Source organism: Dermacentor albipictus, chromosome 3 (assembly GCF_038994185.2).
Source record: "Dermacentor albipictus isolate Rhodes 1998 colony chromosome 3, USDA_Dalb.pri_finalv2, whole genome shotgun sequence".
Lineage (NCBI taxonomy): Eukaryota > Metazoa > Arthropoda > Arachnida > Ixodida > Ixodidae > Dermacentor > Dermacentor albipictus.
In genome coordinates, this window is record NC_091823.1 from 168,590,515 (window position 1) to 168,616,740 (window position 26,226).

The window sequence follows — 26,226 nt, forward strand, 5'->3', positions numbered from 1 at the left end:
TCCATATGTGAGACAATGGTTTTCGTGGATCCAAAGATTCGCAGAATGATTTCCATCTTTGTGATGCAAGTTTGTCCATGCGACCCTGAATTTTCTTTTGAGTTCTTCTGGCCAACCTCAAGTCATTTACAGACTTCGTGCGCCTGTATCTTCGCTCTGCACGACGACGAATTGCACGAAGCTTCTCTAGCTCAATGTCGTATTCGGTGCGTGTGGACGTTCTCGGAAGTGAATGTTTCGCAGCCTGTAGGGCACCTTTTATGATGTCTTCTAGGCTAGTGGCCAAGTCATCACGACAGCCGTCTTCGACAATTGACTTGAACATTGGCCAGTCGATGCATTGTGTGACGGCGGCTAACCTGGAGTCCGTCAACCCTTCAACCCTAAGATAAGTGGGTAGGTGGTCACTTCCCCGCGTTTCAATATCCGGAAACCACCTGACCTTTCTAGTGAAGGAGCGTGAAACAAAGGTCAGGTCCAGGCAGCTACAGTAGGCAGTTCCACGTAGAAATGTGGGGCTTCCATCATTTAACAAGCATAGTTCTTGTTCGGAGGCAAATTACACTAATCTTCTGCCTCTCGAGTTTATCTTAGAACTTCCCCAGAGATGGTGGTGGGCATTAAAATCTCCAGTAATCACCAAAGGCTGCGGAGTCGCTGTGGTGATTCGCCGTAATCTCTCGCAGTCCAACCGACTTGAGGGCGATATGTAGGCTCCAATTAATGTGAAAGTGAGCTTGCCTTTCCTCACTGTCAGACAGACGTATTGGTTTTCTTGGTCAGGCGACACTGGGTGATGGACATACGTAAGATCACGTCGCATGAATACGATGATCTTGCTGCATTCTCCGTAAGTGGCGGACATGAAACATTCATACCCGGACAGTCTGATGTTATCTGATGGGGGCTCGCAGATGACGATCGATGACTGGGAACTTATTCGTTAACACAAACTGTCGAAAGCCCGACATGCGTGACTTCAGTCCTCTGGCGTTCCACTGAAATATCGACGCGTTTCGGACTTCGTCACGAAACGACGGCTTCTGGAGAGCCATGATTTTAACCAAGAGCTGCAAGTACTGGACTCAAAGTGTCCAGCACCTGTAGTGCGCTTTGCGCAGACGAAGACTTCATGCTGGTAAGTATACCGCGAATGGCACTCATGAGCGACCGCAGAATGTTGATAACCTGGAGATCATCAGCCAGCGTCGCTTCAACAGTGGCAGAAGCCGTTGAAGCCGGTGCGTTTTGAGGTATCTTAGCAGGGAGGTGTGCCCTCGGTAGCTCAGGCCATTCTTCAGGACGGGCGAGGCTCTCCTCTTTGTTCGCTTTCCTTGTATCTGTCTTGGTGGCGCAGTGCGGAGATGCGGCAGCCCTTCTGACTGTAGCTGGCGTGTACCTATCTTCAGTTGCGGAATTTCTTGAACGTTTTCGGTGTCGATGCCGACGTCGCCGAACAGCGGTAGCAGCCTCTCGATGCGTCGAATTGTCGCGCACCATGCGTTTTAGAACCGTGAATTCCTTCCGCATCCGCGGGCAATCCTTTGATGAGGCCTTGTGAGGACCACTGCAGTTCGGGCACTTTAGAACATGTGTGCTGCAGGCGTCTTCTGAATGGGACTCAGAGCACCGCGGGCACACTACACTGTTCACGCAGACACCCTTCACGTGGCCAATCTTGCAACATTTGAAACACTGGAGGGGCTTCGGTACGAATGGTCGTACTGGATGGCGGACATGTCCTACTTTGACGTGGGAAGGAAGGCTGTCTCCTTCAAACATAATCTTCACACAGCGTGTGTTTCCCAATCTGGAAATTCTTGTAATGGAATTGCCTTCTGTCGTTGGCTTTATCAGCGTTGGCAAGTCGTCATTAGGAATGGCAACGTCGACGTCATAAATGACGCCCGCAGTACCATCGCCGCCTGTAGGGATCATTGATCGCACGTTTACGTTGTCGATATCAGTTATATTTCGTAGGTGTTGTAGGGCACTACGATGTAGCACATCAACTGCCAGGACATTTTTCCGCGGGTTTATTCGCACGTCTTTAATCTCATTTGGTGCGATTCTCTCGAGTAAGGAAGAGAGGACCTGCCTGTTGAGGAGCCGCAAATTGGTCGCCGGGTCCACGGGCATAAAGAGCACAGTGTGCGGCCAGCGCAGCGGTGCACTCTTCACGGTAGAAGCACTTGGCGACGAAGATGCCTGCAGTAGTCTTCTTTTCGCTGATCTACTCATCACGACCTGGAAGTCATCGTCCGACGAGTCGTAGCTGTCCGAACATATCTCAGTGGCCTCGCTGTCGGTATCGCTTGACGCACTTCCACGTTTCCTGGACGCTAGCCGACCTGACGGCTGCACACCAGGAAAGTCCGCGGAGATTTCTTCATCCATTACCGCAAGGAGGGAGCGGCAGCTCCCAGAAATGCAGGGAAACAAAGCGAAAAAGCGGAGACAAAAGCACAAGCGTTCTATCAAAGAATCACTTCGTCTTCCTCCCGCATTCATCCAGCATGCCCATTAAAATCATCCAGAATGCCCATCTCAAAGGCTAGAATTATGTTATGAGCGACAGGCCATTTTTAAAAATCCCGTACGGCCTAAAAATGGTCATCCGTATACCAGCCGCCGTCTCCCGGGTGGCAGACGGCGAGAAAAGCGGACGACGACGAGCAGACGACGAGGAGAGCGGTGGAACGTACACTGTGCCTACTGGTGGTATTAGATGGTGACTTCAAAGAATTTTTTCCTTGCTTCAAATAAAATTTATTTGAATGAACTTTTCTTAATAAGAACTTAATAGGTCGGATCCTATATGGAGCTATCTGACATATCTTTATCTGGGGGGCATTTATGCCCACATTAACCTGAAGCTCGTAAAAAAATTCGTTTTGTCAACAGTGGGCGCTTTCTTTTCTCAAAAATGTATTTTGTAATTATTTCAAATTGTTTTTAGCATGCACTATAGCAAGAATAAAAAAAGACAGAGAAAGTATTGCAGCTGAAAATTATCGCACTTTATGCAAAAAATTCTAAAATGCTTTCAATGTGACATCATATGAAAGAAGTATGACAATATAATGCTGCAAAATAAAATTTACAATCGCACCTAGTCTCAGGCATCAGTAAAAAAAAATCCCCTCCAACTAGCGTTTGCTTCTTGGAGAAAACATCAAAGAGCACTCACGTGATCAAATAAATGGCTATTAGGGCAGGTAAAGAGGTTATGACGCTACCTTTTTTTGCAATGCAACACTGCATCTCAGCGTGTTCATAGTAAATAAAATTACCGCACTACGAAGTAAAAACGAACTTTGTAATCCCAAAATCTTTAGAATTATTCATATTTATATATCATGAACGTTCGGGTACAATCTCTCACATATTGCAGCTAGCGATATACCAATCCGCGACCGGCTCATCATGTCATCTGTTCTAGTGCCTTCTGACGCTTGTTCAACTCTAGGTGCATTGAAGGGCATACCACTGGTTGGCTTGACGTGGAACGCAAACACCGCTTCACTGAAAATGAAGCAAATGAAATTGTGATGCGACCTGCCAAACGTCACAATGGTCACAGAAAACTCTCAGTGCCGATTGATCGCATCGACACAGCCTTTTGAGTACGCTCCCAGCCACGTGAAAGATCGTTTATTTCAGAGCGTCATGATCTCCAATAGCGTCAAAACTCATTGTATAAGTTGTACAATTGCGTAATAATGGTACGCTGCCACCAACACTGACTCTAGTCATAAAACAACGATTTGACATGTAGATGTGGAATCGCTCTCGACAGCTATCTTGTTTATGTATTGTTGTGTCTGTTGTATATATTCTAAATACATCTTTACATGTGACGTCTGCAATGTAACAAATTGGTGAGAGGTGCGGGGTATACCACGAGAAACAACAATGAAGCTCGGCTGTGGTCGCCGCCTCGGAATGCACAACATGACGGACCAAATAGGACCCGACATGAAGTCGTCCACATCAACGCCTACAAACCCAACGGTTGTGCTGCGTCAGCCGTGGGATCCAGGAACGTTCTGTGGCACCAATAACCTCGGCGTGGAAGACTGGATCGCCACGTACGAGCGTATAAGTGCCCGCAACAAATGGGATCCAATGATTATGTTGGCTAATTTGGCCTTCTGCTTACAAGGCACGGTGAAGGTGTGGTATGCCTACCACGAGGAAGAGGTTAACGACTGAGACACGTGCAAACAAAAAGAACTAGAGACCCACGCCCACAGGTCCACAGAATCATACGTCTTTCACATCCAGGACATGCTGGCTCTGTACCGCAAGGCCGACAGTGATATGGATGAGTCCGAAAAGATTGGGCATGTACTGAAGGGGATCGATAATGATGCTTTAAACCTGCTCATGTGCAAAAATTGTGAAACGGAAAAAGTACAGGGCATCATAAAAGAGTGTGAACGCTTTGAGGAGGAATCGGAGCTCTTGTCCGCGTGGTTGGCCAGAAAGTTCGTTAAACGGGGAGTGCCCGTTCGATGTTGCCATCGTATTTGTGGGCGTAGCATACGTGGCAGCTTGATATACTGGCGAGACTGTGTATGCCGACCGTTCGCCAGATTGCTTCCGTCAAGGGTATGCTCACTCAGAGTTAGCGCAGTCACCCAACACCACTAGTGTCGAACTCGGCAAATGATGTGAAGCCTCGAAATGTAACAAACATTCACATGCCGTGTGAGTAGCTCTGTGTAGCCGGATTATCTATGCGGTACAGAAGACACTCCCGTCTACACCGGTTTCTGACGCCACCGGCAATGTATCTACATGGCCATCGCCGCCAGAAGGAGCAGCTTAGAGCGCCTAAAAAGACTCACTTAATTTAGATTAAGTAAATCCTGCGGCGGTGACACTTCAAGATGTTTACGATCTACAGAATTTTTCTTTGTTAATCTAAAACTCCCATCTTACGGCCAACAATGTCGCGGCCTATATATAAACGATGAAAATGATATAAATCGAAGCAAATATAGCAAGAGAGAGAGAGAGAAAAGGATAATGAATTGGTGTGAGGGGAACCAGAAATTGGCCCGTGTGGCTACCCTGTACTAGGAGATGGGCAAAAGAGAAAAAAATATTAGGAGGGTGAGAGAAACTCCTGTGTTGATGCTGCCGACTTAGTGAAAGTTCCCTACCTTGAAAAAAGGACGGCTGCTCAGTCCAGTAGCCATCCGAAATCGCAACAACACTATATTCTTGCCTTATGCAACGTTGATATGCTAGGCCATGGTCCCAAAATGTCTTCCAATGAGAAAGATATCATGTCTAGCTGGTTTAGAGCTCTACAGAGGTCAAGCATTTGATTTTCAAAGGACAGGCCAAAGCACAGGAAGTGTTCAAAACTTCGCCACCACAGGCTTCGCATGCCCTGTTATCGGTTATTCCCACAAAGAATGAGCATGCACTGGTAAGTGCGACGTCTACTGATAAGCGACATCAGAAAGACGACGCAACGATGACCTATGAGGCACGCCGTCATGCCCATTCATTTATTTGTGAAGGCGGAGTGGTGGCTGTGGCGACCAGCCCCGCCCAGATCGAGAGCGCGTTCTGCGGCTCGAGTTGCGCGAGATGGGCGGTGCGATGACGACTGATGGTGGTGCGCGATGAAGAAGAGGATGCGACAAACACAGTACTGGGGAAGTATCTGCGACAAGTCACGTTGAGCGACAGTGTCGCCTCGGCGATAATATCGCCGACAGGCGCTCGCTGATTGACTGATTGAGTGGTCGAGCAAAATCGGACGACGTACTGCTCAACCTGCCAATCAGCTCATTCGATCTTGCTCAACCAGCCAATCAGCGCACGCCAGATTGCCAAGGCGCTGATGTGGATCACCGATGTGGATCCTCGCGGAATATGTCTCATGTCTCTTCAATTCGGGGAAGCCAGGTGGGTGCCACTTCGGCAAAGCCAAGTAAGGCGCTATCTTGCTTAGGTGCTCAATGGTATCCCAAATGCTCAACTAGTCCTTAATAAAGGTGTACGAACAAGATTTGGCATCCAAAAAGGCTAGGTGATAAGTGACTTGGTACATGATTAACTATACCCGCGAAACGAACTCATGCACAAACTTTTGCATTTTGCGTGCGCGTTTAACTAGGAGATAAACAAGCGAAAGAATTAACACATATGGTAACAAAGCAAGAAAGAACATGTTCGAGACATCCAGTTGTGATAGCGAATTAATTTATTAGATGAAGGACGTATGAACGGGTAACTAAATCGTCATTTGTTGGCATTTTCAGGACCGGCGTGGTTGTTCGTACTGCAGCAGGCGGTTGTCGTTTGGGGAGGTGCAGCTTAGCCGTAGAAACCACGGCCGTAGCCACCATAGCCCCGGCCGTAGCCCCCATAGCCGCCGCCATATCCACGACCATAGCCACCACCATAGCCGCCGTATCCGCGGCCGTAACCACCATAGCCGCGGCCGTAACCGCCGTAGCCGAACTGAGCGGCTGCCAGGCTGCACAGGGCGGCCAGCACCACGAGGGCGACAAGGAGGGACTTGCTGCTGACGGCAATCATGGCTGCTTCTGAAATTATGAAGAAAACAGCGAACGGCCTGTTACTGCACATGAAAGAAAGCCATGGTTCTACTTGGTCGGTATTGAACGATGGGACACATTTGTCTAAGCACATAGCAAAACATTGCTAAAGTCTAGAAATATTAGAAACTTCCAAAAACAGTCTCGGGCCAATATTACAAAATCGTGCGTTCCAAAGAGCCATTTGTCATTGTCCAACCGGCTTAGCTCAACACCACCTTGGGTTGGCACCCGCTCTTCTGGACAGTTGTAATAAAAGTACTTCTTTGTTTATCGGTCAACGTCTTCTTGAGACTAACAGTTTAGTTCGCTTGTATTGCCTAAGTTAGACGCAGGAAAAGTAGGAACCGATCCCACTTCAGAAGTGCGCTACACTTCAAACACGTTGAAGATGTAGATTTGACAATGTTTTAGGTAACAGTTTTTTAGAGACAACGTTGCAGCTAATACGAATTAATTGAACCGCAATTAGAGGAAGCGCTAGGAATTGTGCAGTTACACCGTGTTGAGAAATGAGGCGAAGGCTAAAACACAATATAACGGCTGAGAAGAGTATAATAGTGCTACGTGACGAAAGGTTCCAATGTCATATATCTTCATGCAGTGAAAGGACTAAATAAAGTTGATAAGAGTAATCATATGTGTTCACACCATAAAGAGGCCCTACTACTTAGCGCTGGATGCACCTATTTGAGAATTAGACAGTTGGATAGTGATTCTCTTGGCTCTTAACTCTTTGCGAATGCCTCTGACGAAAATGAAATGCGTCTGACAAGCGTCACATGTGCACCGAACGTACACAAAACTTCTGTTGCTTCGAAAAGTCAGAGCATTCCTTGCAAATGTGTTTAGAGAAGTACATTCGTTAGTGTGGGCGTCCGTATGAAAGTAGCGGCGGAAAAAAAAATTTGAAACGCAGTATTGCTCTCGCATGAAATCTCAGTACAACATCGAGAAACAAACACGTCGCGACGCTAAAAAATGAAGCGGTAGGCAAGAGATAGCAGACGAAAGTGACGTGACAAATTCTCATACAAGGAGGTGTCATCGGTTGCTATAAGCACCAAGACGGCCACAAAGCTACAGATTAGATTGAAATTCCCTAAAAGGCGGAGCAGGTACATAACGCAATGTTGAACGTCGGCCTATTGGGTTCTCGAGCTACTGTAGCAGCCGAACGGAGTCCCAAAGGGTAGCACTTTCCAATCTCTATACAAACACTCACCTGTTGCTCAGGGGGTGGTGTTCAGGCTGGGATCTGCGGCCTGCGATGGTGTCGAACGGACGGTGCGCGCTGTTTTATAGGAGCCGCGCACCTGGACACGTGTCGGCCGCGTCCGTTTGCGCGCCGCCGTCTCAAGGACAGCGTCACTGCCGGGAAAGCCCGGCCCTGTGAGTTTGCAGGGCCGTCAGTCAGCGAGCACCCAGAAGGGAGGGCACGCACATCGTCCACACGCTGTGGACGACGAGGAGGAGGGAAGGCGCATCCTCCTCGTAGTTTCGGGGAGAGCGACCAAACACGATATCCGATCTCGCAAGATGTGGGATGTGTACGGGGAACCCCCCCCCCCCTTTTTTTTAAGCGCTGCGGTCCCTTTGTTCTCTGCTTCCGCACGTGGCTGGCTCGATCACACGCACCCCCTCTCCTCCCCCCCCCCCCACACACGAACACACACCGTTGTTGTGTTCTTGGAGTGAAACTGTTAACAGAAGTACGACGCAGCGTAGAAAAGGAAGAAAGAGAGCCAGCACCACCTATAGATGTAATTTGACACTTTATGGCGACAAACTGCGGTGGCAGGAATAGTAGGGTTTTTACTTCGTAGCGTATCGTGTTTTTCAACCCATTGTGAATGAACGTACTAATCAGCAGCGGACAATTCTAGGTTGTTTACGAAAGAAGGCGCACTCAGGCATTGCGCATACTCACTCGCGCGTGGCGATTTTCCTACTTTGTTTCGGCGTCACATGCGAATGTGCCGGCAGTGAATAAAAAAGAAGTCGGGGTTACCTGTATGCAAATATTGTTTCGTATACCTAGCATTGTGCCGCTACATCGGGGCACGCATCCAAACTAAAAGCAGCAAATTTACAAGCAATGAACGGAAAACCGTTACACTCAGGCACAGCACTCATATGTTCGTCACTTATACTGAATACTATAGATACCGAGGTAGGCTATGCCCTTTGAAATAAGTGTAACCAAGAGTCTTAAGAGCGACATATTTGAGGCATTTTTTTAGTCCAAATGTTGCAAGAGAGCAATTAAAATTTAAATTGTGTTTGCTGCTTCAAAACATCCTATGATCTCTAACACGCCACAGAAGCGTCATTCAGGCTACACATTTCGAACGCGACCAACCTTTGTTGGCGATATGACAGTTTTGGCTTTGTGCATAGTTTAAGAGCGTAAGAATGAGGTTATCGAAGAAGCTTGAACGTATAAGACATTTAGTCCTAGTGTAGCAGTGCTTGTGTAATAGAGGTTATTGTGGACAGCCATAAATCTGCCACGACAGAAAACAAAGTTATAGTGACTTCGCTAACGAATGCAACAGAGCCGTTCGAAATATTTCCGAATATGGCTTAGGTATAAAAAAACACCAGCGTACAGCCAAGCAACTATTATAAACTAAGCGCAAATGGCAAGTCTCTTTTCTCACCGAAAATTTTAGAACTTAATAACGATGCAGCAAATAAATTTGAGAAAAGTGTGGCCAAGATTTGCTTTCCCGAATTGTCTAGCTAATCGAAAGAACATTCCACTCAATTCAACGTGAAGAAAATGACTGGCTGTCCAGTATAACATTCCTGTTTTTTAATTTAACTCCGCTCTTCGGAAAGAATCCACTCTCTCTGTCAAGATTGCTTGCATGCCCAATCAGCATTACCGAACATTTCATTTGTTTTGTGTTTTTCATCTACCCTATTAACAGCAGCAAGCTTTATTTTTTGAAACCTTCCGTTCTGTTGGTGCGCGACGGCTCAGTTTTCTTCAGGGCATTGGATTTTACCATAGCCAATTGAAGAAAGACGTTTTACGAATACGTATATTCTTCTTTCTCTTCTAACAATACACAATTTTCCACAGAGCGAGTGCGTGGGCCTTGGGAGAGAAATTATGCCTATCCAGCACACATGCTGGGATCTATGTGAAGTGAGCCTTTGTTGAAGCGAATAATTAGACGTAATGCAACAACGGCGATGCGTGTAGTTGCGCTTGCTTTCGTCCTGCGTAACGTGTGATCCGATGCAATGTTTCGCGCAACCTACGCCTAATCGCAAACACCAAATCAGGCGTCTGAGCATGCGATGTCACGAGGATGAAGGCGATGTTTGATGCTTGTAGAGGAAAAATAATGCTGGCGACAGTATAGTATCCACACAAAAGTGCACCCCATGTCTAGCTACAATGAAAGATTTTGTGCCTCTTGTCGGAGTGACACGTGCTCGTTCTGGAGGGTAGAGCAAGAGTGGACACGCAACCAATGACACCTGCCAAGTTTTTAAACAAAAGAGAAATCTATTGAATGAAGTATTTGTTGAATTTAATCAGATCTCCTTTATTATGTTTGTCTGCTTTCAATATACCTACAAGCCGAAGTTATATGCTAAGGTTTTATGTATGTTATTTATTTTGTGACTCTGAACAGACGAGGGCTAGCTGATGCTACGCTGTTGGTAATAATTCATGGGTTATACAGGGTGACAAATTTTAAGCTTTATGGAATTTTTGAATATTGCCTTCGGCAGATAGCCTAATTCTTGTCCTTGAGCTGGATTATTCGAATAGGCGGACATTAGTAGCAGGAGAAATGGAAACACGTATTCAACTAAATAAAAATACGCTAATTAACTTCTTATTGCTTTACGGCCTATATTGAAATTTACGAAATGTGGCCGGTGATTTCGCAAGACGTATCTACTTCAAATGAATTTCCAGAAAAACACCAGTTTCGAGGTATTATTTCCCCGAATTCTAGAACAAAACACATGGGCATTCCAATTACATTTAGACTTCAATGCATAAAAGAGCGTTTAGTGAAAAAAGTAAGTGGAACAATAGTACATTTTTACGACAAGCTTAGAGGCCCATATTTCCAAACTGGCGTCATTCTGGAAATTCATTCCAAGTAGATACGCCTTGTAAACTCACCGGCGGTAATTCGTACATCGCAATATCTGCGGCATACTGATTAATTCAAAAGGTAATTAGTACATTTTCGTTAATTAGCTGAATATGTGTTTCGGTTTTTCGTGCAAGTAATGTCCGGCACACTCAATGATGCAGCTCAATTAAGGACTACACATATATTATCAGCAACTGGCTATTTTTAAAATATTCCATAAACCTTAAAAATGATCACCCTATATAAGCCCGTTTGCTTGTGCTTGCATTTGGCGCGCATATATGCACTCGTATCATCATCAGCAGCAGCAGCACAATCATCAACATCATCATCATCATCATTACCACCACCACCACCATCAGCAGCTGCCTATTTTTTATGTCCATTACAGGACGAAGGCTCCTTCGAGAAATTTACAATTACGCGTGTCTTCCGCTGGCTGTAACCAACTTACGTCAACAAGTTTGCTAACTTCAACACCTCACATAATTTTCTGCAGTCCTCGACCACGCTTCCCTTCCATTCGAACCCATCTGTAACTCTAGTTGTCCAACAGCTACCTGCCCTACGCATTACATGTGCTGTCCAGCTCCATTTGTTTACCCGAATGTTAATTTGAATTGCATCCATCTCCGCTTGCTCTCTGCAATATACACAATATATACCCACAAATATATCAACCATGATACCGAGCACCCAAGCAGCAGACAGCGGCCACCCGCAACCAAGTAGGGTAGGCACAAAATGTTTCAGTTTCATCCGACTTCAAAGTCCACGCCTTCATAACCTAGACTTTATCTTACAGCTCCGTATTTTATCCGACGTATTTGTAGCGTTATGATGCGCCTCTAACTTTGAGTAGCGTTTTCAAATGCGCATTAATTTCTGAGCGCAATGGCCAAAAGCCTGCGTGATGGCTTCTGCGGCTCCAGTGGAAGGGATGTCACACCTTGCTTACAAGTGTCCGCGTTTGAACCCGCAAGGGCTGGCCTAGTAGGCATGCTAGATCAACTGAAGAAGTGCCTACTCGTGGCAAAAAGTTTTTTTGTTGGCTAACACTAACATCTTCACTAGTCGCTACGAAGGCACTGGTGCGTTATTTAAAGGACACCAGCGTGTATGACGATTTGTTACTGTGCACTGTGTGAGGTAGAATGTATTATTGGGACGTTCACAGTGTATATGACTATGTAACGCATTGACAGATTGTATGACAGCACCCAGAGAAATGGTTGTGTATTGCACCTGTGGTTTTTTCCCTCTTAGTTTCTTCTTTTTTTCTCGCATCTTTCGCACCCCATTATTTATTTCCCGGTACACGGTGGCCAACCGTGTACCGGGAAATTAATAATGAAATGAAAAAAATTAGTGATATAGTCGTAGGCCTTAAATCAACAATTAGACTGTATGCCGACGACTGCGTCACGTATCGTACAGTGAAATGTTATGCCGATATGTCTGTCTTACAGGACGACCTTGAAAAAGTATCTATCTGGTGCAAGCGGTGGCAGATGACTCTGAATACTGGTAAATGCTACCATGTGCCGTTTACAAAGAAAAAGAAAAAATCCCCAGTTACTATTGCGTAAGTAATATTGCACTCAGTACTGCCAAGGATGTTAAGTTCCTTGGAGTTACGTTTTCTGAAACGCTTGACTGGACTAATCATGTTAGCTCAATTAGCGCGAAAGCTTACTGTCTTCTTCACTTTTTCCGACGAAATTTTAAGCATTCTCCTACGTCACTGAAGGCAACCTTGTATTTAACAAACGTCAGGCCGATTCTAGAATATGCATGCGTTATCCGGGATCCATACACTAAAAGCCTCACGGAAAAAATAGAACGCATCCAGAAGCAAGCAGCATGCTTTGTAACAGGAAATTATAATTTTACTATCAGAGGATCCGGAATGCGGGAAGGGTTGGGTTGGAAAACTCTTTCTTCACGCAGGAAAATCCTACGATTGAAATTCCTTTGTAATATATATAAAAGTAAAACTGGTATCGACAAAACACTGTTCGTCAAGGAGCCGCATTCTGTTTCATCTGGGAGAGACCAAGCTAACAAAATTAGAGCTTATCAGTGCCGCACCAATTTGTTTAGGTATTCATTTTTTCCTAACACGGTTAACTATTGGAATGAGCTCCCTAATGAAGTGATGGCAGCTTCTAGTTTTGAAAATGCTATTGAGAGCGATATTCTTCGATTGTTTTGTTATTCATCTCTGCACATGCGCAACTTTTTTTGTTAGTTACTTTGTTACTTTGTTAACGTACTGTTTTGTACTTTGTTAGTTTGTCTTCCGCTTTTGCGCATTTCAGTGCTTAGACAACGTTGTATTTACTGGTGTATTCTTTTGATGTTGCGGAATATGTTTCCATTTTGACCACATGTATTTTAACCCCCCTACGATAATGCCGTACAGGCGATGTAGCTATACCGAATAAATAAATAAAAAAAACCGGGTATATTCTCGGTTAACCTCTCTCTCATTCCTCTGCCTTATTTTTTTCTCTCTCTCTTAATACCGCAGTCGCTTGCCCGCCTGTGCAAAGCCACGTGTCTCACGTTCGCCAGTCCCAACTAAGCCTGCGTAGAATTCAAGGTGCACCGCAGTCCATGCAACCGCAGCGTCGGGATAACTACCTTGACGCGTGTGTAGCTACTTGGATATTCGATGTATGTCTAACAAAAAACATCACGTGCTGAGCCCGAGTAAAGGCATCAAGACCCCTCGGGTGGCCACACTGAAGACGGTGAACGAAAGCGTTCGCACGCGTGTCCACGGACAGCGAGGCCGGCGCCTGCACGCAGCCCTAACAGTGGTCAGAGGCAAAGAAGAGCAAGACATGCCTTAAAGTGGTTTCCAAGGTCGCGCGATGCGTAGTACAATTCATGCGTCAACGACTGCACTCTTGGACGCTAGGCCACGAATAACTAGCTCGGGGTGGCGCGTTATAGTTCTGGCAAGTTGCCATTTAGTTAATCGTGCTGTTCGAACGAGTGCTCGGAACCGAAGACCTATGCTGGGACCAAGGTAGACGGAATTGCTATATTTACGATAAGTAAACATCGTCATATGTATAAGGTCGAAAAGCACCGAATGGATCCGTTTTTTTTTTTCCTTTGCTGGGAAAGCGCGCATCAGCGCTATGGAAGCAGATGCGGCAGTTGTTACAGCAATGAGAAGCACTCTGATCGGCGCCGACTGTGTCGAAACAGGCTCGCTGCACCGCAACACACACAGAATAAGCACTGACGCGAGCGAAACGAGTATTTACGTGTTCAGCGTGCTTATGCTCGACGTGTGTTAACGTGAAACATTTCGCATTAGAAATATTTCACGTTTCACAAGAGAGTGGCGGGTTACGGGATGGCGGCATATGTAGTCGTAAATGAAGAAAATATATCGCGAGTTCTATTCAACGCAAAGGTGAATCACTTGATCAGAGCAGTAAAAGATAATTCATTTGTGTTCTGCTTATGCAGTCCTATTTCTAGTTCCTGTTAGACGGTAACCAACAGATTGATTGACCTACGCGCGACGACGCCTTCAGTCGTTCATGGAAGCGAGTGCCCGCATTGATTCGCGCTTCGGTCACAAAGTTCAATTCGCGGTTTTTGAACAATTGTGTGCCGCTTTAGCATCAACCAAAGGATGCGCTGCATGAAAGGCTTCTGCGCCTACAGCTTTTCCAAACTGACGTCTCTGCTTCTCCCGAGGACGGCTGGGCAGCAACTAAGTGTACAGCAGAACATAAAAAACTTAACAGACTGAGTTGTTCATCTATATTTCCTCTAAGTCATTTGAATGCGATAAATTGTCCTGATTATATTTATCAACTAAGATCCCCAGGTACACGTCATATGATACTTCAGCCAGCGCCAACAATAAGTCACGACAAGTCCTCAAATTACAAATTCTCGGTGCATTTTCATCCGGGAGCACACACATATTCCTGCACAGTTCCAGCCATTTCTCAACTCATCGATGTTAAATGAAAAAATCCGAGGAAACCTAAGCACTTCCTATCAGTTGTGAATGCGAAAACATTAATGTCCAATTCAACGCCGATGAGGTGTCAGCCGAGTTATGAGCTGTTCGCGGACAAGCGGGGGTGTTGAAACGCTTGGACAACGCTTCCTAGATGACATGGCGCCGGTGCACTTCGAACCCTGATGCCGTGGTACCTTTCCGAACCGCCATAGAATATAATGGGGACGCTTCATAGAAAGCCGTGCTCATTTTGATGTCACCAATTTGGTCCAAGTACCACGGTGTGATAAAGCAGTGTGCACAGGCCGGTAATGTAGGAGGCACTGGTTTAGCCCGGTGCGTAAGACACCCTGCTTATAAGCTTGAGGTCCTAGGTTCGAAGATAGCTACTGTCAGTGTATTTTTTTTCGCATTTATTCTGTTGTTTTTTATACATTTTTTGCATGGCGATTACCGAAGCGAAGTTTGAACGCAGACGAGAGCTTGTTCTGAATGCGTGGACAACACAGGATTCCGTAAGTGAGAGGAAGGGTGTCATGGCGCCATGGCGATGCCCTCTCCCTTCGCGCAACACCTGGCGCGCCAGTAGGTGCACCCTGTCGCCGGCTTTGTTCCGTCCGGGCGCGAACGTGACGCGGCATCACATTGAACGGGAAATTTAGGTGCCATTTCGCTGCTACAGACGCCGGCTATTTCGTTCAATGGGTAATTTGATGCTTTTGCCTCAGTACCCCTGTAGGAAGTGCAGAACGATTTTCCTACTCTCCAGGCAAACACAAAAAATGAGCTTATGTTGCAATTGCTGCTGGCTCATATGCCCTCCACGGCGTGGCCATGGTTCTCAGTCTTTCGCATGCCACCGGCGTGTGTGCGAGCACGCTCTGTCTTGAATAATCACCTAATAGTCACTGTGAGCAAATGATGTGCCTTCGCGCTTGTGAAATTTGCCCGTTTCTATTCTGCGAATGGCTGCGAATGGCCTCACGGATGTGAGCTGGAGTAACAACCGAAAGGTACCTTTCAGTGAACGACTATGTCCTTATTGTTTGTATGCCAAGTTGCCAACCATATTTCGGATGCAATGGGAGAGCCCAAAGGAGCTTGTGAGTCCCTTCTCATAGTAGGATATTAAACATGACGTGCGTCTGTCTGACCTCCCCTCCTTTCCTTCCTTCCTTTTCCTCCTCCTCCTCCTTCTCATAGAGAGCGACGACAATGATGCGTGAGGACGACAGTGATGACGTCTCGTGAGGCAATAACCGCATTTCATGGACCAGAGCCACGCATGAGTCATTGCCAGGACTTCCCGCTAGGCATGCGCTATTTGTGCCACGATACTAGGCTGGCCGTAATGTATTACTTCTATAAGGAAATCGTGCAGAACAGAATCATTTTGTTGTTTTTAGTAAGCCTCTTCTAATGCTGTAGCCGTTCGTCTTTACTTATTTCAGCATCTTGTGCAGCTGATAATAAAAAAAAATATCCATGCTACCATCTTCGTTGCACGTCCAGTGTCTTACGCCTGGGCCGGGCACGTTGATAGCGGAGTTTGTGATTAAGGTGCATATTGCGGCTCAATACAGAACCCAAATTTTTAACGCAATATTGGAAGTTTTCCCCGCACTCCCGTTCTACTCTGTGCCTTCAACTTGAGCATTGTACAATAAGTCCCTTATCCAAATTTACAGGACCAACTATTAAAACACGCTACCGCGCATGCCTGTCCAGCGCTTGGCTCGTACCACATGCTCGCGTCGACGTCCACATTCGAGTCTGTCTGCGCGCGATATTTAATAGATTGCCACATAAAGACGAGAGCACGAACCCAGATGAAGTTTTGCACGATCCCAGTATTATTTGTGCGCATACTGGTGATGTTAAGAAACCGTGTTAAGTAAAGGTATTTAGCATAAATTTAAACGGCTTCAGCAGAGTTAGGGATTCTTGTTCTGACACATCGCATGGCAAGAATCGCATTACATGTATAGGAGACTGCATGGGAGGCGCCGCCCTTAACATATATCTTCCTCAGTGATACCAAATATGCGTGCTTAAGTCTCACACTAGTTCTAGTAGCCGGCCGGTATAGCATGAGGGGGCCTTGCATTCACTTCAGTTCTATTCATATCCCCCGCATCTCGCTATGTGCCCAGGCCAGTGATAGCGTAAGCCGAGTGTTACTTGTATCACTGGCGAAGCGCGAAAGGGTGTTTTCATAGAAGCGTGGCATCTCGTCGGCCTCTATTGCGCAATAATTAGGAAATGAGGTGCGCAGAGACGTTCGCAAGAACGTGGAACAATATCTCGTTCGTGTCTGATTAGAGTCGTCGTAGACTCCAACAGTTCAAGAGCAAAGGTGGCATTCTACAATGCAAGCCATCGCGGCGCTTTAGTGCATGTCTTGAAGCACAAATGCAGATGTAATAGAACCACACCATGACAACCGTCTATTTGTTTGCTGAAACTTATGATAGTTGTTTGCCGGGTGCGCAATAACTTTTGAAAACTGTCCTTTTTCACTGCCACAGATGATGCTCGTGTACTTAAAAAAGAACCATTGGATTTATTGCATGCATAGTGCACGTTAGATAATACATCAACCGTTTACAGCAGCAGATGAATGTTATATGGCGCCTCACATGGCAATTGTATATGTGACGACATGACATTTCTACGGATTTCTTGGAAAGCAATTGAATAGGTAAGATTCGAATGCAGCATGAAATGTCATAGGTGGTTTCCGTCTTGAATGAAGCAGTTAATTTCACTGCCTAAACGGACCTGTATATAAGGCTACCTTTTCCATATTGGTAATTTCCAATATAGAGTTTGTTTACGTGTGCCCACCCGTGTGCCCACGCATCGACCTGTACAGCTACGACGTTTAGCTGTGCTCCATAGGAGCCTATGTCTCCTCCACCGTTTAGAAAACGGAGACGTGACGAAACTTTCCCACTTCTTTTGCATCCTCGCTTAAATGACACGCCTCTTCAAGCATGCATAACATCGCTTGACCATTTGTTACCATCGTGCGCTGCTCCCAATATAATGTTCCGGCGAAAGCACGATGGCTTGAGCCATTTTTTCGCACACGTTAGTTCACAGTGTTCGAGATCATTTCTTCTTTTGTAACCTGCTACTTCGTGATCACGTTCGCCAGTCGATAGTCGTCGATCTCTGCATGTTCAGACACGCTCCTCGACCTTGCAAGCAGGAGATGAATGTACCGAAGCAGGGCCCATATTCGCAAGAATATCCTACGGTGGAACTGTTTCTAAAAAAAATTCCAGCGGATCTAGGTGCTGGACGCCTTATTATCCAAAATGGCCCACCAATGGCAAACAGTACTTGCGGACGAAGAGATTGGTGGATTCGGCACCAGATCCAGAATCCGATGCCTCATGGTGAGACGTTCATACATATTAGGAGGCTACGAAGTCCACGAATTCTCGGCAAATATTCCAGTGGACATGCGGAATACAGCGTTAATGACGCCTACAAACACTTATTTTATCATGTGGTGTTCATGCAGTGTTGTTCATGGCAAGCAGAATCACGGCTTCGGCTTGCCCATTAATATTCGCACTGATTGCGTACTCCCCCAGCCTATGATCCGCATAAAGGATGTCCCAGCTAAAGTAACAAAAAATTAGAATTCCTGCGGATAAATGAAATGTAATGCTGCTTTAAGTCAACTTGCGCAATTGAAGTATTTTTCTATTAACTTTTGAATAAGTATGGTTTAGCAAATGTATCGAAAAATGTTAGTTCCCCAACTGAACAGGTTATACAACTTCTGTATAGCGGTGTCTGGCTTGCAGGTCATCGCCGCACAACCCTAAAAAGCTCTATGAGCAAACTTTTTACTTTGTAAGAATCGGTGGTCCCATAAACTTACGAGGTGTGGATTACGTTACCGGCCCCCGTATTCTCGCCAGCCACTCTGCTAGCATGGCGCAAGGTGCACATGCAAAAGATAGACACTATTAACTTTCTTTTGTAACATTTCCATGTGCTGCCGCCATAATAGCCGAGTTTCGAAAGCAGTACGAAGAAAGCGGTCGGCCTCTACTATGTGTAAAACATGACCATCACGCCACATTTGGAAATCATTTGGACAGCTTGACATAACATGCAGAATGCTAAGCAATTAAGCAGAAACACTCGAACCTTGATACACAGGAATATGGCGGATTCAGTTTCATCCGTCCTACAATATTTGTTATGAATAAGTTATTTAGACTGTGCCCAAGTGTAAACGTAATTCGAATACATCGAACAATATATTCTCGTCGGAAGACGACACAGAAGCCGCGCGATCACTGCAATAAATAATGCAGTGCTCAAGGCATTGCGTACAATCATAGCGTGTAATGTTCTTCATTTCTTAAGAATAAGGAGAACAATTGAGTCCAGAGGGGAAACGCCATTTGCGTAGACAGTAGTCCAGGGCTCGTATTCAGGATAAGCTCGTGCGTTAAAATTATTCGTAAGAAGAAAATTTCAGCAACGGTATCCTGATCGTGGAAGTAGTATTATATATAGGACGGGGGCCGCCAATGGCGAAGCGCACTTTTCAACGAAGTTTGCGAGAAATGGCCCTAGTTTCTAAGATTTCGTAAACCTTTACTTTGGTGTTGTATGCTTCAATGTATGGCTGTTGAGCGCAGTGATAGCTCAACACTCGGGACATCGTGTTTTAAAGCGTGTAGCTTCCGCAAGCTCTTTCCCTCGTTTTCGTGGTCGCTAGTCGATGGTCGGAGCTTGCACTTTCACGGCTGACCCAAAGGCGCGGACACATATAACGGGTGCATTTGCACAACCGAGTTGCGGGGTGCATTAGTGGCCGAATGCCAAGTATTATGGTGCTTGTAGACCCGCGTGCTGTCCAGCTGCACTGCCGCTACAGGAGGGCTCGTCAATGACCGGCTCTCCGCGGGGATCATGCAACCGAAGCAGAAACATATGCGCAAATATTGAAACATGTACTTGTTGAGCCATTTTTCGGGGAGCGCATTTCACCCGCTAACAGCTTTAAGTTATCGCTGAGCGCAAGACGCGCCTTCACAATTTGAAACTCAATCGACTGTTATGGTTGGGTCTATCCGTCGTCTCGCCGCACTTTGTGTGATCAGATTGTCTGCACGACATGAATTGTGTTGTGTATTATGGAAGGTGAATGAAAGAAAAGGGAAACTCCAATAAAATTTTATTCTAAAAACAGGCGCTGCGGAGCACGACCGGCTCCTTCTTGAGGAGTGAGATGACGTGAAGCGTAGCAATATTACATGCGTTTTCTTGCACTACAACAGGCGCGCAGACGCTTGACGAGCGTTCATACAAGCACTGCTACGTGTCACGCCATCTCACTCCTAAAGAAGCAGCAGGTCGCGCTTCGAAACGCCTGGTTTTAGAATAAAATTTGGTTGGAATTTTTCGTCTCTTTCATTCAAGTTGTCTCCGACTAGCTAGATATCTCCCGAACGTTCACCTTCGATTCTGAAAGCAATTCGAGCACCAATAATCAGCTGGATTCTACTACGAGTAATGTATAAAGCCGACGCGCTTGACCAGTAGATGAGATTTAGACTATCGAGGAGTGCCGCACCACATCGATCACTTTGCTATACTTCTCTTGCTGGGCACAGATTTGCCCAATAAGCACTTAGTTTCTTGACTTGTGTTTTGCTACTGTGGTTTCTTTTTGTCGCTACATAGGTGACACTAGGGAGCTCTAGCGTGTCCAGTATTTGGGTAAACACAAGCGGGCTCGGCGTTTTACCGGATGAGCGAAGTCGCCAACGTGAACGTGCTGCGTGGTGCAGTCACCTGGTGGCGCGGAGCTCAAGCAGACAAAAAGCTGATATTGCAGTAATTAACTGTGTTACACTTTGCTGCTGGTGTAAATTTTTGGTAGCGACGTAATTGCATTACTACCGAAAGCTTACACCAGCAGCAAAGTAAGGCACAATTGGTTGCTGCAATATTGGCTGTGCTTATTTTGTTGAGCTCTGCGCCATCACCTCGCTGTAGCGTGCAGGCCACTCACGTTTACGCCTTCACACCTCCGGTAAAACGCCCAGTCCGCTGATATTTACCGAAATACCGGACAAACTGAAACTCTTCATTATCATCACTGTAACAAACGTAAAGCTCCAAGCGTACCAATGCTTGAATAGAGCGAATAGCTTTCTTTAAGTGTTCGGCTATTTGATTGACAATCATCGCCACTGGTTACCGCACAAACCTTCTTTTAATTCCTAGCAGCTCCAGATGCGCGCTGCGTCGGGTGTTTCTCGTTTTTGCGTCTGTCGTATACCAAAAAGAGCGCTCAACCGAAACACACGCACACATGAGGAATGGTTTTGATACGACACTATTACCGCTGAGACCCACAAGAAATTTCCAAGACAAGCAGGGAAGGGTTGGCGCTTCCGCACGTATTTCCCTCCTTGCAGTTGGAAAATTTCCCTTTTTTGTCTTGGACAAGGATGTTTGAGGCAAGCAGGACTTGTTTTGTTTCTCTTTGAGGGTGTCGTTGTCCGCAGTAACATGACTCATTGGCCTGGCTTCACAAGCCGGTGTACAGTAATGAAACCAGCAGCTAAAAACTGTGTAGATTGAAAAAGGCGAGAATAATCATGCCCACTAATGACGACTTTAGTTTTGAACTCGCTGAAACACTGCCATTCAGTTTCAGTCACCTTTAAATTTCGAAATGCACAGCAACGAGATTCAGGTTACGAATGGCGCAGCAGGTGCACATTTGAAGCTGACGGCCATTATTCGGCTAATCATTTCAGAACGATCTGCAAGTCCTCTATCAGGAGTAAACAGCTAACATTTATTACAAGCACGCACGGGCTTCAATGGCGATAATAAAGCATCCTTATTGATGCTTTACAAGATTATTCTTGTAGTACAGCGTTAAAACTCTTTTCGACGACCCCAGCAATGACAGTCACGGTTGCTTATACCGGTGTCATGCGGGGCACTTTCGAATGTCTCAATCGGCACTGCTGGTTCATTTGCGCAGATCAAGGAAGGGAGCCAATCGCGATGGCGAAATTTGATCTGTATCGAGCCAGGTCGCCATCGAAAGAGCTCCATATGACATCAGTAGTAGTATCGGCGGCGTTGCCCTGCTAAGCGCGTGGTCGCGGGCTCTAATCCCGGCCACGGCGGCCTCATTTCGATGGGGACGAAATACGAAAACACCCGTGTACTTAGATTTAGGTGCACGTTAAAGAACCCCGGGTGGTCGAAATTTCCGGCGTCCTCCTATATGACGTGCCTCATAATCAGAAAGTGGTTTTGGCACGTAAAATCCCACAATTAAAATTTACCGCATCACCGTATTTGCGCTTGTTTCACTATATCGCTATACTCATTTCAATTTGATTCTCTATAGTAGGTACGGTTTAGCAGTTGATTTTTAATGAAGATATTGGGCGCTATCCTACCGCTCTATATTGTGCTTGCTTTATTGTCATTCTGTCGTATGAAAATATCGATACTCCTTCGTGACCGCACGGGAGTGATTCAGCGATGAACGGTTGTGTGTGTAACAGTGGACACTGGGTGTAGTAGTGGACACTGTGAACTTCTTTCTTCCTTCTCCTCTTTCAATTCCCTTGGCTAGTGCAGGGCAGCCTATCTGGCTCAGCCTAGTTAACTTCTCCGGCTTTCCCTTATGACCTCTCTCTCTCTCTTTCTCAATACTCCTTTTTGATATGTTCAGCGTACCTAAATACCATTTCATCTAGTTATATCAATCGCTCCGATTCTATAGATGACAGAGTTCCGTTATTCGATCTGAAAGACTTTTTTTTTCTTTGTTGCAGTAGGCATCAATATATAATTGAAAAACTTTTGGTTACAAACTTGGACAGGAAGACATTCTTATCCTCTCAAACAGCATTGGCAAACAAGTTTATTGCTTCTCCAATATTGCAGACGTGCGTCGTTGGTCCTTCCCGCGTGGCCCAACTTCTGTCAGGTGCGCAAACCATGCGTTCGTGTTCTCGCTTCCTTCCCGAATTAACGGCCATAGCCTCCGCCATAGCCTCCTCCGTATCCGCGGTTGAAGCCTCCGCCGTAGCCTCCTCCGTATCCGCGGTTAAAGCCACCGCCGTAGCCTCCTCCGTATCCGCGGTTGAAGCCACCGCCGTAGCCGCGGTTGAATCCGCCGCCGTATCCCAACTGGGCGGCAGCGAGGCTGCACATGGCGGCTAGCACAACGACGGCCACCAACAGGGACTTGCTGTTCAGGGCGATCATGGTGGCACTGAAAAAACATCGATAGGCTCTAAGTACACTGCAAATCCTTCCTCAAAACGCTTTAATGTCTCCCTTAAGAACTCGTCAATCTTCATACATTTCCGCTTCTAAAGCTGTAGAGAAGCCTGTGGCGTATCGTAAATTGTAATAAATAAATAAATAAATAAATAAATAATAAGTTAATGAATAAATAAATAAATAAATAAATAAGTCGTATACTTCCTACATACATCAATTTACCCGGTTCCAGAGCTAGCCTCACCTTTCTCATATAACTGCCAATTCCCAATCTTAAACACTCCTCTTTTTTTCCCTACCACCGTAAACTGTGTGTCACTTACTACTAACACAAATTACGTTTTCCTACAGATCACAGGCCACCTCTTCTAAGCGGTAAATTTCCTACACAGCTCCAGTTCTTTCTATCACTAAAACCTAGCCTATTCTTCACCTGCACCCACTCCCGCCTGAAGCCACACTCAACTCTTTTTATTTCTTAGATTAGCACTTTTCATGTTGGTTTTCAGCACTCGTTGTGCTTCCCTTAACTCCTTTTAGAGTGTACATAATTTAATGGATGCTTTTTAGCTGCACCAAATCTGTTTAAAGGTCGCCAACGGCAGATAGTACAATTCTAACCCTCGCTCTAAATTACTCGATAAGACTGTCATTGCTTCTACGATAGATAAAAATGCTCCATTCAATAATTATCGTTTTAGGCTTTGTTAACTTTTTAATTGATTACTTCACACCACGTATTTAAATCTACAATTTATAGCCGCTGAGTTCGCACGGCGTGTCCACTTGGAACGAATTCCGTGGGCCAGTTCCAAGATATTACTCCTTAATGCGTCCGATTAAATGCACTGGCGTTCTAGTTACTTTTTAACGAAACGTTGTTTTGTACATTGAAGCACAAAGGTAACTGAAACGCCAATGCATTTCGTAGAATTTGATTTCTGGTAGAACTAATGGCCGCCTCATCGACTAATTTAGATCAATGTTAATGTGATGTCTGCCATATGCAATCTTCAAAAAATGTGCTGCAGCTAAAGAAAACACCCTGTATAAAGTTTGTCTGCATTTATTTACAATTGTGCAAGTGAGCATCCGTTGACAACTTCCGATAGCCTGCACAATCCGCTTGAATCCATTCCTATTGTTCAGCAACTTTCAAATCCCTGATATGGGCTTACTGCGTGTGAAAGACAAAACTACTCCATTATACTGCTCGAGAAGGTTGATTTCAAGTCAGAAGCTCTTCTTTACACACTGAGCTGCAAAACGCGGCTTCAGTTTCCAGCGTAATAGTTATGTAGTGTATTTTAGGGCTGCGGGGCCTGTTAGAGTTTTTCATGATTTGATGTTAACCATATCCAGCGCTGTTAAACAGGAGAACGCCCTCTGCGAACGTTAAAGTGCTAACAAATTCCCCCTAAACCCGCCCCACATTAAGAACTAGAATGTTGTCTGAAGAAAACCAAAGGAGATATCGTTTATTTTTTGCATCACTGCCATGGAGACCGGTGACAACACTTCATAAATAATCTTAGGGACATGTATAATAAAAAAATGAAAAGACTCCAGATGATTACAAAAAAAAGAAAATTTGAATGTAGTGCAAGTACTATGGAAGTAGAAAACACATATTTTATTTATGCAATGAACACGACTATAAAGCTGTCATTACAAGAAGAATAGCGGTCGTAAAGTAAAAGTTAGAGAAATCATTGTTTCAAAAGCAATAACTCCAGCGCATCTACGATTCTTCTTGAGTTGCCATTGATTGGTGCACTGTTTTTTAGGGTTCATGCTGCGCTTAATATGTGGTATTTAATGGCGCTCACATATACAGTAAGCAAGTTAAAAATGCATGAACATGAGCTGAAATTTACTTTCAGTATCAAGCATAATTTGTACCGTTAGACCAAGCGCTTTCACAACCAAGAAACTTCGCACGATAACTTTTTTCGGATTGTTTTGCCAAAAGGAATGCAATAGGGAATGCCAGAAGTGTTAGCTGCCTGAGTGTACAGAATTTCTAAAGCTTACCTTTCGGTCTTAGGCTTCACGGTCCGGTTGGTCAGCGCAGGGACGGTCACTGTCTCTCTGTGATGCTCCTGGTTGGGGACCTCCTGCTTTTATTTGTAGCAACGCCGGATGCGTGCCACCGCAGGTCTTTCCGTTCCTGCGTGCATCGCAACGATAAGAAGGCGCTACCGGGAAGAGGCCCGAGGGAACGGCGCTGCGCCCGCAGTATCCCCGTGGCCACCCACAACAAGTTTCCACGGCAAGAAAGCATATAGATTGGCGCTCCTACTTACACGCCTGACTCCTTGAGGTTGGAAAATTGATTTCTTCAGGATTTCCACTGAGCATTTCGAAGTTACGAGAACTTGTTTTGCTCTCTTTCTTTCTTTTTTGGAGAGTGTTATCATCAGCCGAGACGTGAATTGTTGGCGTCTGCTCGCAAGACAAAATGCGAATCGAGGTTGTCTATTAGGTGGAATTTAGGCTTAAATTATTAAAGCTTATCTTTGATTGTACATAAGTACTGAGAACCATTTTAGAAAGCTATTTTATTTACTACATCCACCACAACGAACTTCACGTGAAATCTGAAACCTGCGTCATATTTGTTTTGCCTGGGAAGTGGGAAGATGGAAGCAACTATGATGACCATAGATGCCGGAGGCCGTGACTGTAAAACTATGGCGCAGGCAAAACCTCCTTAGCGAACGACGTAGACCAGACGCGCAGGGTAAATTTAAAAAATGATACGTCCTGCAAATTAGAGTCCTTCACAGCTGTACGAAACAAGCTTAGTGATAATGAATTCGATATTATTATCGAGAGTTATAAGATAGTACACTATATAGAGACGCTCAAATACTTGTGTGAGACAAAAATGAATCTTTTTTGCGAGCGTACGCGGGTTCCTATGGCGGTTACGAGCACAGGTAATCGGTAGTTTGCCCCCGAGCTCCTGTCATAGATTGTTAAATCTGTCTATACGTGACTTTCGTAGCAACACCAGCATGCTCTGAGACGATCAGTCAAGTATGCCCTAAGTTTAAGTGCATATTAATCAAACATATATAACAGACACCAGCGCACGTCACAGAAAATGTTTCTCCTGCTGCGCTCACTGCCAGACAATATTGACGAAGCAAGAAGGAGTGCGGGTTCGAAATAGAGAAACTTCTCTAAATGTTTGTATTCCACGGTGCAAAGC

General features: G+C 45.4%; 2 long non-coding RNA genes across 2 annotated transcripts; both read right to left on the minus strand.

The window, feature by feature from the left end:
- Nucleotides 1-6,208: 6,208 nt before the first annotated feature.
- LOC135919136 (uncharacterized) lies at nt 6,209-8,020 on the minus strand. Its single transcript, XR_010569891.2, has 2 exons — nt 7,810-8,020; nt 6,209-6,572 (listed from the first exon to the last, which is right to left on the minus strand). It is a non-coding gene; the product is annotated as an uncharacterized lncRNA (long non-coding RNA).
- A 14,606-nt stretch (nt 8,021-22,626) lies between these two features.
- Nucleotides 22,627-25,178, minus strand: LOC135919143 (uncharacterized). The gene is made up of 2 exons (XR_011512532.1): nt 25,044-25,178; nt 22,627-22,998 (listed from the first exon to the last, which is right to left on the minus strand). It is a non-coding gene; the product is annotated as an uncharacterized lncRNA (long non-coding RNA).
- Nucleotides 25,179-26,226: the final 1,048 nt, after the last annotated feature.